The sequence below is a fragment of the Cynocephalus volans genome, chromosome 8 (genome assembly GCF_027409185.1).
Source record: "Cynocephalus volans isolate mCynVol1 chromosome 8, mCynVol1.pri, whole genome shotgun sequence".
NCBI lineage: Eukaryota > Metazoa > Chordata > Mammalia > Dermoptera > Cynocephalidae > Cynocephalus > Cynocephalus volans.
Genome location: NC_084467.1, coordinates 67,443,998 through 67,456,210, shown reverse-complemented (window position 1 = coordinate 67,456,210; position 12,213 = coordinate 67,443,998). Strand labels below are relative to the sequence as shown.

General features: G+C 33.3%; 1 protein-coding gene and 1 non-coding gene across 10 annotated transcripts in view; both read left to right on the top strand.

Annotated features, from left to right (window-relative positions):
* Nucleotides 1-12,213, top strand: part of ZZZ3 (zinc finger ZZ-type containing 3) — a 134,599-nt gene that overhangs the window by 4,183 nt on the left and 118,203 nt on the right. The gene's annotated exons all lie outside the window — the stretch shown is intronic.
* TRNAI-GAU (transfer RNA isoleucine (anticodon GAU)) lies at nt 8,360-8,434 on the top strand. The gene has a single exon. It is a non-coding gene; the product is annotated as a tRNA-Ile (tRNA).

The following is a 12,213-nucleotide window of genomic DNA, read 5'->3' as shown; positions in this document are numbered from 1 at the left end:
CTCACCTATTTTTTATTTTCAGCTGTTCTTTCCCATCTATGTGGGTAATTTTTGTCCTGTTGGAGACAAGTGAGTTGTGTAACTTTACCTGAAAAGGATATCAGTTTGTGATTAATCAAACTATTCAGTTATTATTATTATTCTTTTTTTTTTGGAACTCCAGTATTTTTAAAAGTTAAAGTCAGTAATTCAACTAACATTTATTGAGTACTAGTAATCTCAGCCATTTGAAACATAGCAGAGATCCTGGACATAAAAAGATCTCTGAGCCTTGAAAATAACTAACCAGGTACAATAAGCCTGTTACCTTTTAGTTGGAAACTACTAATTGGAATTAGCCCACAGATTAAAATCCACAGTGTTGGCCATTGGACTTAGGCACACTGACAGCTGAAATGTCATTTTATTTCAAGGAGAAAGGAAAAACTATTAAAAAGTAGATGGAACTATTGAAAAATAGTACTTTAAATAAGACATACACTCCTATAATCATTAACTTCTGAGGGAATCACATTGTAGAGCAATATAGTAGTTAATGTGTTACAATGATGACCTTAATCATAAATAAACTTTTATTCTATGTAATATGTTTAAGGATGTAAGAAATGGTGTCTTTTGAAAAGATTGTTATAAAAGTAAATAATTTCAGTTTTGTTAATTATTTCAGTTTCTTTCAGTTTTCTGGAAAATTCACTTACAGAACTCCTTATCTGATGATACCAAATAAAAATGGTGCTATTGTGTATGGAATTTTCTTTGTTTTATTTTATTGCCTTTATCTATTTGTCTACTTATTTACTTATTTAATATTTCAAGCGATTACCTCCCAAACAAGGCTCTATTACATTTAATATTTGATAACAGTAATAACCAGTTGTCTAAAGACTAGCCCATTTGTTAATGAAGGAATTAGTAAAGCAGGTAATTAGAAATAGTAAATGACCTTCCCATATGATTCAGTTCTGTAGTTTTGAAACCTCATATTGAGTCTCTGTCCTTAGCCTAGCTAAGTGTCCTGAGGTGAAAAATGTTTCATTTTGTAGTGTTTGTTGTTTTACTGGCCTTCTCAGACTCTCTTAATATGATAATTTAAACCTTAACACTCCCTTCAGTGATGGAGTGATGGTACACAGTATTTGACTCAGGTATAAAGTGTGTACGTATTTTAATAATTTTAAAGGTTGGCTTGAGGACTTTAAGTCTTGGAAATTAATATAACCATTATTAGCATTTTGGTATATTTCTTCCATTATCTTAAAATATGCCTTTTACATACATGCAGATAAAACATTTAATTTTATGTCCTGTCTTTTTTTTCTTAAAAACAAAACAAAACAAGTAGTCAACTTTATTCTCCTTAAACCACAAAATAGAGTCATCTTTGGTTGTATAAATATAACTAATTATAGACTCTCCAAGATGTCCCCTCTTTGGGGTGGGTGGGTTAGTCAGAGGTCAGAACTCCTGAAGGTTCTCTTTAAAATGTTAACACCTAGGGGCCAGCCTGTGGCTCACTTGGGAGAGTGTGGTGCTGATAACACCAAGGCCATGGGTTCAGATCCCCATATAGGGATGGCCAGTTAGCTCACCTGGGAGAATGTGGTGCTGACAACACCAAGTCAAGGGTTAAGATCCCCTTACCGGTCATCTTTTTAGAGGAAAAAAAAAAATGTTAACACCTAAAATATCCTCCTTTTAAATCTAATTTTATGTAACACTTTCCCGTTCTCACAATTAGTCTTAATAATCATCATTATAAGTGGTTATATAATGTTCTATGTAGTAGATGTATAATATTATTCCTGTATTCTGATTTTTTGCATATATAAATGTGAAGAACATATTTATATGTAAGGTGTTTCCTGTATGTAGTATTATCTCCTTCTACTATATTGCCAGAAATGATTTTTACATACATTTTAAAGGCTCTTAAAACATTTTCATAATATTTATGAAAAGGGATAAATTTATATTTCCACTGGAGTGGCTGTTGCTCTGTACCTGGTCAACATTGAATGTTATTAATAAAAACTGTTAATTTAATGAGTGTATATGACATTTTGTACCACTTTCTTTAATTACTACTGAGGTGAAACATGCTTAGTAGATGTATTTCTCGTAAATTTTTAAGATACAGAATCTTAAAAATTAATGTAATCAAGTATCTTGATTTAGTTTTGTTCTACTGATTTTATGAAATCCCCCTTCTCCAGAAATGTAATAAACAAAACTCATTTAATACTATTTCTTTAGTTTTTCTAAGTTAGATTTAAGTAAATTTAACTTTTTACCTCATCTGACATTGGTGTATAATGAGAATCTAAATGTTTTCCTCCAAATTGGTAATTGTCTCAATTCTGTTTATTAAATAATGCTTTATTTTCCCATTGTTTTGTTATCCTTCATTTTTACATTTTAAATGTTTATATTTTATATTGTTTATTTTTATCCCAAACTTAAAAAAAATTAGTATTGTTTTTAGATAATTCTTATGACATGTTCAATATCTTCTGCTTTGGTTTTGTTTTTATTGTAGTGTTTGTTTTCTTATTGATTTTTAAGAGTGCTTTATAAATTGAGGATAATAAAGCTCATTCTTTACAAAACAATGTTTTAGAATTCCTTTTCTTTTCAGCCGGAATTTGAAATTTTCTTTTCCCATACTCCAGAATTTGGTATCATTGAATGAAACAATTTCTTCTTTCTTTTCAGCCGGAATTTGAAATTTTCTTTTCCCATACTCCAGAATTTGGTATCATTGAATGAAACAATTTCTTCTTTCTTAAACAGAGAAACTACCTCAGAGTACAGTACTAGTGCCTATAAAGCATATAAAACTGCCTCAGAGTACAGTACTAGTGCCTGTAAAGCTTTTCTGTAAAGAGAAAAGCTACTTTGGTAGATTTTGTGGAATTCGAGAAATTAGTTTCTAGGATCAGCAGTTTAGTATGTGTGGTTGGTGGTTCCTTTATTAAACAGTAATATACAACTTGACATCATGTGCCTCTATATTTAATGAAAAAGTGTTAATTAGCAGTTGTTGGACTCATGTTATAGAATCACAAAACCTTCAAATGTTAAGATTGGCAGTATGATGCATTTTCTGAAATTTAATAATGAATAACGTAAGAAATTCCAGGTGAGCATTAGTGAGGCCATCCATACCGAGGAGAGCATTTTTAATACTGAAAATGCTTATTATTTACTATGGTGTGTTTTTTTTTTCCTTTATGAAATAATTATTTTAGATCTTAGATTGATTGGGGAAAAAAAGATATTTATACTTATGTACGTTTTAAAACTGATGGCTCCAAAGCTATTATTTTATTGATTGACATTTTTTGTTTACGGATTGTTGTGATTACATTCATGCTAGTAAGAAAAACCAGATTTAAGTAACTTTGTGAGTGTGAAACAAATAAATATTTGAAAAAATATGTGTCCTGTGCTTGGAGATTGCCTAAAGAGAATTGCAGATGAAGAACTTGATGTGATGAAATTTCCTTCTCTCTTGGGTTGTGTTGAGATTTAAAGGGATTGGAACATAATTTTTACCAGAATATATGTTTCTACCAGAATTCTGCTACCCCATAAGGGATAAATTACTTTTGTGAAATGTCACCAATGTTGACAGAAAATATGAGTTGCTGATTATATTCTAGCACTATTTACCCTCCCAAGGAAAATAGATCCTGCCATACTTATACGCTTCCCCATTAGAAAGCAGATGTATGTTTCATACCTAAAGTGAAATAATGTTTTTAGTTGGCTTGGCTGTATTGTCTAGGGAGTTACCAAGAAATTTGTCCTGAAAAAGGTGTGTGTGTGTTTGTGAGATTTATCTACTGATAGCTCTTGAAGAACTTTATATTACTTCTCTATATTCTCTCTACTTCTCTAACTCTCCAACACCCGCCCCCAACCTATAATTCTTAGCTAAACTGTCCTCATTAAATATTAAAGTTTTTATGTTGTTGTCTTCTTGTAATATGTTTTTTCTCCTGGGGAGAAATTACCTTTTTCCCCTTCCTACTTTTAAAAAAAATGTAGATAAGATTAAAGTATAGTATGCACAGAAAATTCTCATAAGTGTACAGCTCAGTGAATTTTCACAATGTGGACACACTAGTGTAATTACCACTAAAACGCAGAACGTTATCAAAACTCCAGAAACTCTTGTGCCCTTGTTGTGGTCAGTAACTGTTTCTGTCCACCCCTGCCCGCTGGAAACCACTATTTGGATGTACTATAGAATAATTTTGTTTGCTTTTGAACCTGGAATCATATGGTACGTACTGCTTTGTGTTTGGCATTTTTTGCTCAACATGTTTTTGAGATTAAACTCCTTTATTGCATCTTCATCCCGTTTTGATATGTGTAACCTGAGAAGTCCTAGAACTCAATCTGATTTGTACCTGGAGATCTCAGCATTTTGACTTAGATTTTTTTCTCATAGCATGCATAATTTTCAAGAACTCCTAGGAGGAGACGTCAAAAAAAAGCCTTTTTGCTTTTAGACTGTGTGGTAGACCTTGTTTTTGTTTTAATGCTATTTGGGTAAACAGTATTTTAATTTCTGTCATCGATGGCTTACAACAGTCCCTCAGTTGCTTTTTCTTTCACTTAAAAATTTTGTTTTGAGGGCCGGCCTGTGGCTCACTCGGGAGAGTGTGGTGCTGAGAACACCAAGGCCCCAAGTTCGGATCCTATATAGGGATGGCCCGTTAGCTCACTGGTTGAGCATGGTGCTGACAACACCAAGCCAAGGGTTGAGATCCCCTTACCGGTCGTCTTTAAAAAAAAAAAAAAAAAATTTGTTTTGAAAACTTTGATATGGCATTCCTCACCAGCTAATAGCTTTTTGGACTTTTGACTACGGTAGCTTTCTTTTCATTCTTTGAATTCCTCAAGCGATGATTCCCATTCTTATTTTTATGATACGCTGTAGTATCTTCAGTTATTTCAAAGAATGTGTGAGTTCCCCAACCCCCAAGAAAAAAACTCCCAATTTAAGTTTAAGTCATTTTATTTTCAAAATATTTATTTTATATTTATGAACAGTATAACATTGTGATGTGCAGATTATAAAACTTAATTATAGGCTACTAAAAAATTGGGAAACAGCTAAGAGCCTTACCTAGTTGGTTTAACTAGATTCCTTTCAGGCTGTATTCAAGTGTAAGTACAACTTTCTTATCAGAAACTCTCCCTTTGTATTGTCTTCCCATTTCACTTCCTTAATTGTAATGGAAGTCATAGTGAAAGATATATTACTGTATTCCTGCATATAATTTTTCTTTCACATAAGTCTCATGGTTAGCCTGGATGTTACATTGAATTTCCTTTATAAGCAAATTTTGTTTACTTTCAGTTGGTAATTGGCAAGACGAGAATATTATAAATGGCCTGTAGCTGTTGAAATTAGATATTTTATTTTCTTCAAGTATAATTTAAGAGTAACGTGTATCCTTCTGCGTCCTATACTTCTGACTCTGTCTTTTATTTGCTTAGCTTTTATGGAAATTAATGATATGCAAGATTTTAGCATAATTTCTAAAACATTGATTTTTGTCGAGATTTTAAATGTCTGACTTTGGGGGAACGTCATGCTGTAGGAGAACGTTATCTTGTGAAGAATGGAGTAGACAGTAACTGACATTTTTATTTAAAAATTTCTTTTCAATTTTATTAATATTTTAAAGAAATACGTAAAATAGAACATCCAATGTCTGAATAAGTATATTTAACAAGTTGTAAGTACTACCTTATTTTACAGAAAAATTTCACTTTTAGAAATCTTGTTAAATAACTTCATTGTTATATTTCATTTTTGTCTTTTTGTAACAAAATAAGAACTCTGAAATTACATAGAAAAAAGACAAAGTATTTTTGTCAAGGGATAAGATAGTCCAATGAAAACTAATTTACAATTCCACCATAAACATTAATAAACATTACAATATTTGCATAATTGTGTGCTAAAAATCCTATAAAAAGGTAGCAACTGGGCCAGCCCCGTGGCTCACTTTGGAGTGCAGTGCTGATAACATCAAGGCCACGGGTTTGGATCCTATATAGGGATGGCCGGTACGCTCACTGGCTGAGTGTGGTGCAGACAACACCAAGCCGAGGGTTAAGATCCCCTTACCGGTCATATTTGGAAAAAAAAAAAAAAATAGCAACTGACTTTTTATTTTATTTATTTATTTTTTAAAGATGACCAGTAAGGGGATCTCAACCCTTGGCTCGGTGTTGTCAGCACCACGCTCAACCAGTGAGCCAACCGGCCATCCCTATAGAGGATACGAACCCATGGCCTTGGTGCTATCAGCACTGCACTCTCCCGAGTGAGCCACAGGCCGGCCCAGCAACTGACTTTTTAAATAGTTACAGAATTCTTTTGGGGGGGGTTTGGGGGGGGGGAGGTTGGCTGGCCAAAACAAGGATCCGAACCCAAGTTACTTCTAAATTTGAATAGATACTGTTTGTATATGGTGAACTAATCAGAGCCTTTTCCAGTTTGACCTAAGCCATATATGTAGGTAGATACTTTCTGTAGTTAGAATTTAACCAAGGAAATCCTGATTCATTTGTAACTATAAAGCAGTGGTTCTGTAAGTTTAACATGCGTCATATTCACATGGAAGTTTGGCTGGTTTTAAATAATAGATTGCTGGGTTCTACCCTTAGAGTTTCAGATTTAGTAGGTCAGGAGAGCATATTCTGAGAAATACTACTCAGGTATAGTCAGGGCACCTACATTAAGAAACAAAACAAAACAAAAGACCTCACAGGTGATTCTGGTATACATCCTAGCTGAGAAGTTTTCGTCAGTAATTCTCAGTATACTGGCATGGTCTGGGCATAGCAGCATAGCTTCACTTGGGAACTTGTTACAAACGCCAATTTTTCTCAAACTTTTGGAATGGAATCAGAAATCTGTGTTTTAAAGTAGCCCTACAGGGGATTCTGAAGCATACTAAAGTTTTTAGAACTATCCTTGTAACTCAAAAGTGTGGTGACCTGGCACCTATCCAGGAACTTATTAGAAATGCAAATTTCAGGTCCCAGCCAGACCTGAATAACAGAATCTCATTTTAACTAGATTCCTGGGCAGTTCGTCTGTATATTCAAGATTGAAAAGGGCTGCTTTAGGTGATTTAAAAAACTATTGTAAAAGTAATACTACTTAAAATTTATTGAATATTTGCTGTGTGCTAGATAGAAGCTAAATACCGTATTCATTATCAGTAGTCCTTCCTACAATTGTATGAGGGTTGCTGTTCTCTTCATTGTACAAATAAGCACATCGAAGCAGAGAAGTTATCTTCCTCAGTGCCACACTGGTGCTTAATCAAGTGCAGGTTTGGGTTTTGAACCTGAGTACTTAAACTGTGCTTTTGGAGTTTGAGGTGCTATCTTCAGGATCATTTGTGTTGGGTATGTGTCCTTCCTTGTTCTAGCACCATAGTACAGATTGTATTCTAATGAGTTTTTTGTATCGTGTTTTATAATGACGTTTGAGTTTTCTTCCAGATCTTTTGTTCACTAGAAGAATCAGAACTGGAAGTAGTTATGGTTAGAATACTTTGGTCCTTTTAACCAAAATAGAAATCTCTTCAGTTTATTCATCAAGGTGTTATCCATCCAAATTCTTTGTTGCGTTATAGATTTTGTGTGTACTTTTAGTAAGGTAGCTCTTACTGGTTAGTGTTTGAGGTAAAATTTTGCACAGTGTTAAGTGTCATAGATATGTTCAAGGACTGTATTGGTTTATTAAAGAGGACTACAGTGCATTTCAGTACCTAGAAGCCTCACATGTGCTAAAATTACACTTTGGGTTTCCATTCAAGTAAGACATGCATATTTGCATGATAATAGATATAAACACTGGTGTTTATTTCAAGGGAGAAATCTAAGGAAGGGGCATCCTGGCCACATTTGTTGTAGGATTTTTGGAGGGATTTCTGAATCATGTAAATTCTTTTTTTTTTTAAAGTGGCTGGCCCGTACGGGCATCCGGACCCTTGACCTTGGTGTTATCAACACTATGCACTATCCAAGTGTGCTAACTGTCCAACTGTGAATCATAGTTAGTTTTTTTAAGAATGTAATTCAGTGATTTTTAGTAAATCTGTAGTGTTGTGCAACCATCACCATAATGTTGTTTTAGAACATTTCCGTTACTCCAAAAGGATCTTTTTTGCCTTTTCTGAGTCATTCCCACCTTCAGCCTTTTATAGGTTTAAAAAAGAAAAAATCATCTGTTGTATTTCAGACGTCCTTAGATTAGCAGTAAAATCCTTCCTGTGAACCTTAATCGATAAACCTTTTATTTACTTTTAAGAAACTGAGAGTTGGCCAGTTGGCTCAGTTGGTAAGAGTGTGGTGTTGATAACACCAAGGCCAAGGGTTCAGACCCCTTTACTGGCCAGCTGCCAAGAAACCAAAAACAAACAAGGAAACTGAGGAAAAAAATTATTGGTATTCTAGCTCTTAATTTCAGTCCACTCACATCAGTTTACCTGATTAATAGGATTTAAAGTGATGTGAATAGTAGTGTTTAGGGCTAGGGAACCATTCTTTCATTCATGTAATTGGCCATTCACAATCTAATGTATGAAGAGGAAATGGGGAGAAAGAAAAAGATAAGAGAAACTTACTCCTATGGTTCCATGATGATATTGATAATCTTAGTGCTCTTCTTGTCTGTGTGGTGGCTACTTGGTTTCTGGAAAACTACTGTATTTCTTTTGTCTTGATATGAATACCTCATACACTTTTTAAAGAGCTTTTTCTCTACATGGTGTGTTTTAAGAACTTTGGAGATGAATTAGCACAGTATGGTGAATAGGGTAGTCCAACTACTTGACTTTCTATATCCCTTTAACCCTGAGTTTTTATGGCTGTGCATAAGGCTTTTGTTAATATCTGAGGAATATGTTTGTTGTAGTTTGATACTGTCTAGTCTTTGGTTTTAATTAGTGAATCAAATAAACAATATACTAATAATAAAGATTCTCAGAGCTTTTGATACATTCTTGTTTTTCCTGGCAGTTTAATTTCCTAAAACTTGAAGAGAATTGATGGTGTGAAATTGATTTGGTCAACAGGCAAGAGCAGTGAGAGAAGTATGGAATTAACTATTATTGAACATCGGTTTTGGACAAGTGTACCCTTTTTGCATTCATTTTTTTGTGGTGTAATAGAAAGAACATGGACTTGGAATCAGGCCTGGGTTTAAATACTGGCTCTAGCATTTATGAGCTCTGTAACTTTAAGCAAGTTACTTATCTCTAAGCTTTGTTTTCTTTATTATAAATATATATAGTACTTTCTATTCATAGAGTATATAAGGTACCGTATAAAATAGGTGCTCAGTCAGTGCTATTTGTTATTTTGATGTGAAAATGGAGGCTTAGAGAAGTTTATCAAACATCTGACTCCAAAGCCCATGCTTTTTCATGCCTCCCAGCTAGATATTGAAATGATGGGAATCAAAAGGTAGTGACCATGTCATCTTGGAGTTTGTATTAGATAGGAATTCACAGAAAAGTGGGTTTCAGAAAGTTCAGAAAAAAGATTGGTAATGACCACAGATAGTATAAGCAGTCAATATTGATATAAGGCTCTTAAAAATGAAACCTTTGATTAAAATAAAACATTTCCATCGAGGGGAGAAAAATGTATGAGTAATTTAAAGAAATTATTATGTCTTTCACTTAACTAATTTCTAATAAACTTAAACTTCAAAAGAAAAATATCAAGGATACCCATAACTAGTAGTATATAACTAATATTTAATCCAGAAAGTCATGCTTCAGTAAGAATGTGGTAAGTAAGCTAGAGCTCTGAATGAGTTAAGGTTTGCAAAAAATGCCTACGGACTATTAAAAAGGGCTAGTTTTAGCTAAATTCAAAGCAAGATGAGTAAGGAAGACACCACTGATTGGAGAAGTAACATTCAATAGTAAGAACTACTTAATTCCTGTTTTATCTCTTTTGTGTCTAGAAGAATGATTTTCGTACTGGGAGGGAGAAGGTAAAAAGACTGTTTAAAGAGAGATTTTATTCCATGCTATGTTACATGATAAACAGCATGTAGTTTCATTTAATAAATTTAGATCTCAGTTCCAATGAATTACTTAGAACAAAGAAGTGTCAGCATGTGTTTCTTGATGTCTGTGGCTGCTTTTAGGTATAGAGAAGACAATTTATTTACAATGTTTGGTTTTAGAGATACTGAGTAATTAAAGTCATAAATTAGAAAACTTGTCTTCAAGTTCTGCTTATACATTTTATTATATGATTAATAAATCTAGCAAATTTAATATAAACTAAGAATACTTCTTCTGAGTGGGGTAGGACTTTGATTAATAACCTCATAATTCTAGTTGAACAGATTAAATCTCCCTTAAAATAACCCTCTCTAAAATGGCGTTTGTACTTGTTTTCTTTTCTTGGAATATTCTTTTCAAATATTTGCATGGCTTGCTCTCTCACTTCTCAGGTTCAAATGTTGCCTCGTCCAGAGAGGTTTTTCCCTGAGGGAGTTTCCAAGGGACATCGTTTACATAGATTTCAATGTGAATGGTGATCAACTGTTGTGACCCTTATTATGCTACCTAAAATAGCACCTTCTTCCTTCACTTTCCCTTGTTTTTCTTAATTTAACTATTATGCCTGATATTTATTTTTTGTCTCTTCTCATTAAAATACTGTATAAGATCCATGAAAGTTGGGATTATGTTTTGATCACTGCTTTTGTTCTTAGAGCCTGGGATGATGCCTTGTTTATAGTGGATGCTCAGTGACTATCTGTTGAATGCATGAGTTTATACTGTAAAGTGCTTGGAACAAAATTGGGTACTAAGGAAGTGCTGTATGAATGTTAACTAGTCATTCAGTACTACTACTACTACTTCTGCTTACCTTAATTACATTCCCTATATTTGTACATTTAATATACTGTTTTATTTTTATTTTTAAGCACTTCACATGCCTTGTGGAGTAAATGTAAAATTTCAAAAAGCAGGATTTTCTCAAGTACTTAAAACTCAATTTTTCCCCAGCTTTATTTGACTTATAATTGACAAATATTAAAACTTTAAAATTTAATAAATGAAACTTGTTAATATAGTGAGTTACATATTCTCTTAAACATCATGATATTGCTTATTAACTGAATGGAATACATTTCTAAACTTGAAATTGTAAATCTGAAGTCAGTTACTATTTTAAATTTAGAATTATAAGACTAAACTGTCAGATTGTATAGTTAAAAGTCTCTTAAACATTATACAAACTTAAAGAAATATATAGAATACTTTTAAACTTAACAGAAATACTAATATCATAGGTTTGGTATGCTTATTTCAATATTTAATATTAATTCATCTTGGAGGTTGGACATCACTTACCTAAGAACACAAATAGTTTTGTTGTCTCAAGCAAGTTGGGATTCCTGTGACATAGTTTATGACACAGTTCATTGACCATCTCTTGACAGGCTATTAATCTGCCTGACATTGGCCTTGTAAGCTGCCTTCATCCTGGTGGTTTTTCTCCTGCCACAGATGGACACAGTGAACCTTTAATAAAAATTGTCTCTATGATAACAGTGGAACTTCAAAACAATGCCCTTTGGTTTCTTCTGAATTCAACTTTAAGGCCTTTCGTAATTGCTTTTTAACTTCATTGCCTGATCAAGTACTGTAAGCCTCACCCAGTTTGCTTCACCACTTGATCGAGTTCCAGGAATCCGTTTTTTATCTATCTGGCTAGTACCACAGGTTTTAGATCATTTTAATGGCATGAAGGAACTAAGAGGTATTGATAACTTTTGTTAATTTGTGACTCAAAGTATGCAAGAAAACTAGAAACAGACATTTTGTTTTTAAAAAAGAGAATAGTTTTGGAAATCATTTTCTTCTTTACATCATTTGAGGTGAGGTAGGGAAATACTGGCTAGCTCATGAGCTTTAAGAACATTAAGTATAAAATAATCTTTCTTAAATATTGTTAAGAAAGGATCAATGTGAGACTTGGAGATAAGTATCTGAAGAGGTAATTTTTGTCCTTGTGCATTTTAATATTTTTATTGATGTGTGGGGTAAATATACAGTTAGACATTTTCCGAACAACTCAGCTGGTAAGGATAGATGAATAAAACGACTTTCAAAGTTCTGCCTGAAACTACAGGCAGGAACGTAT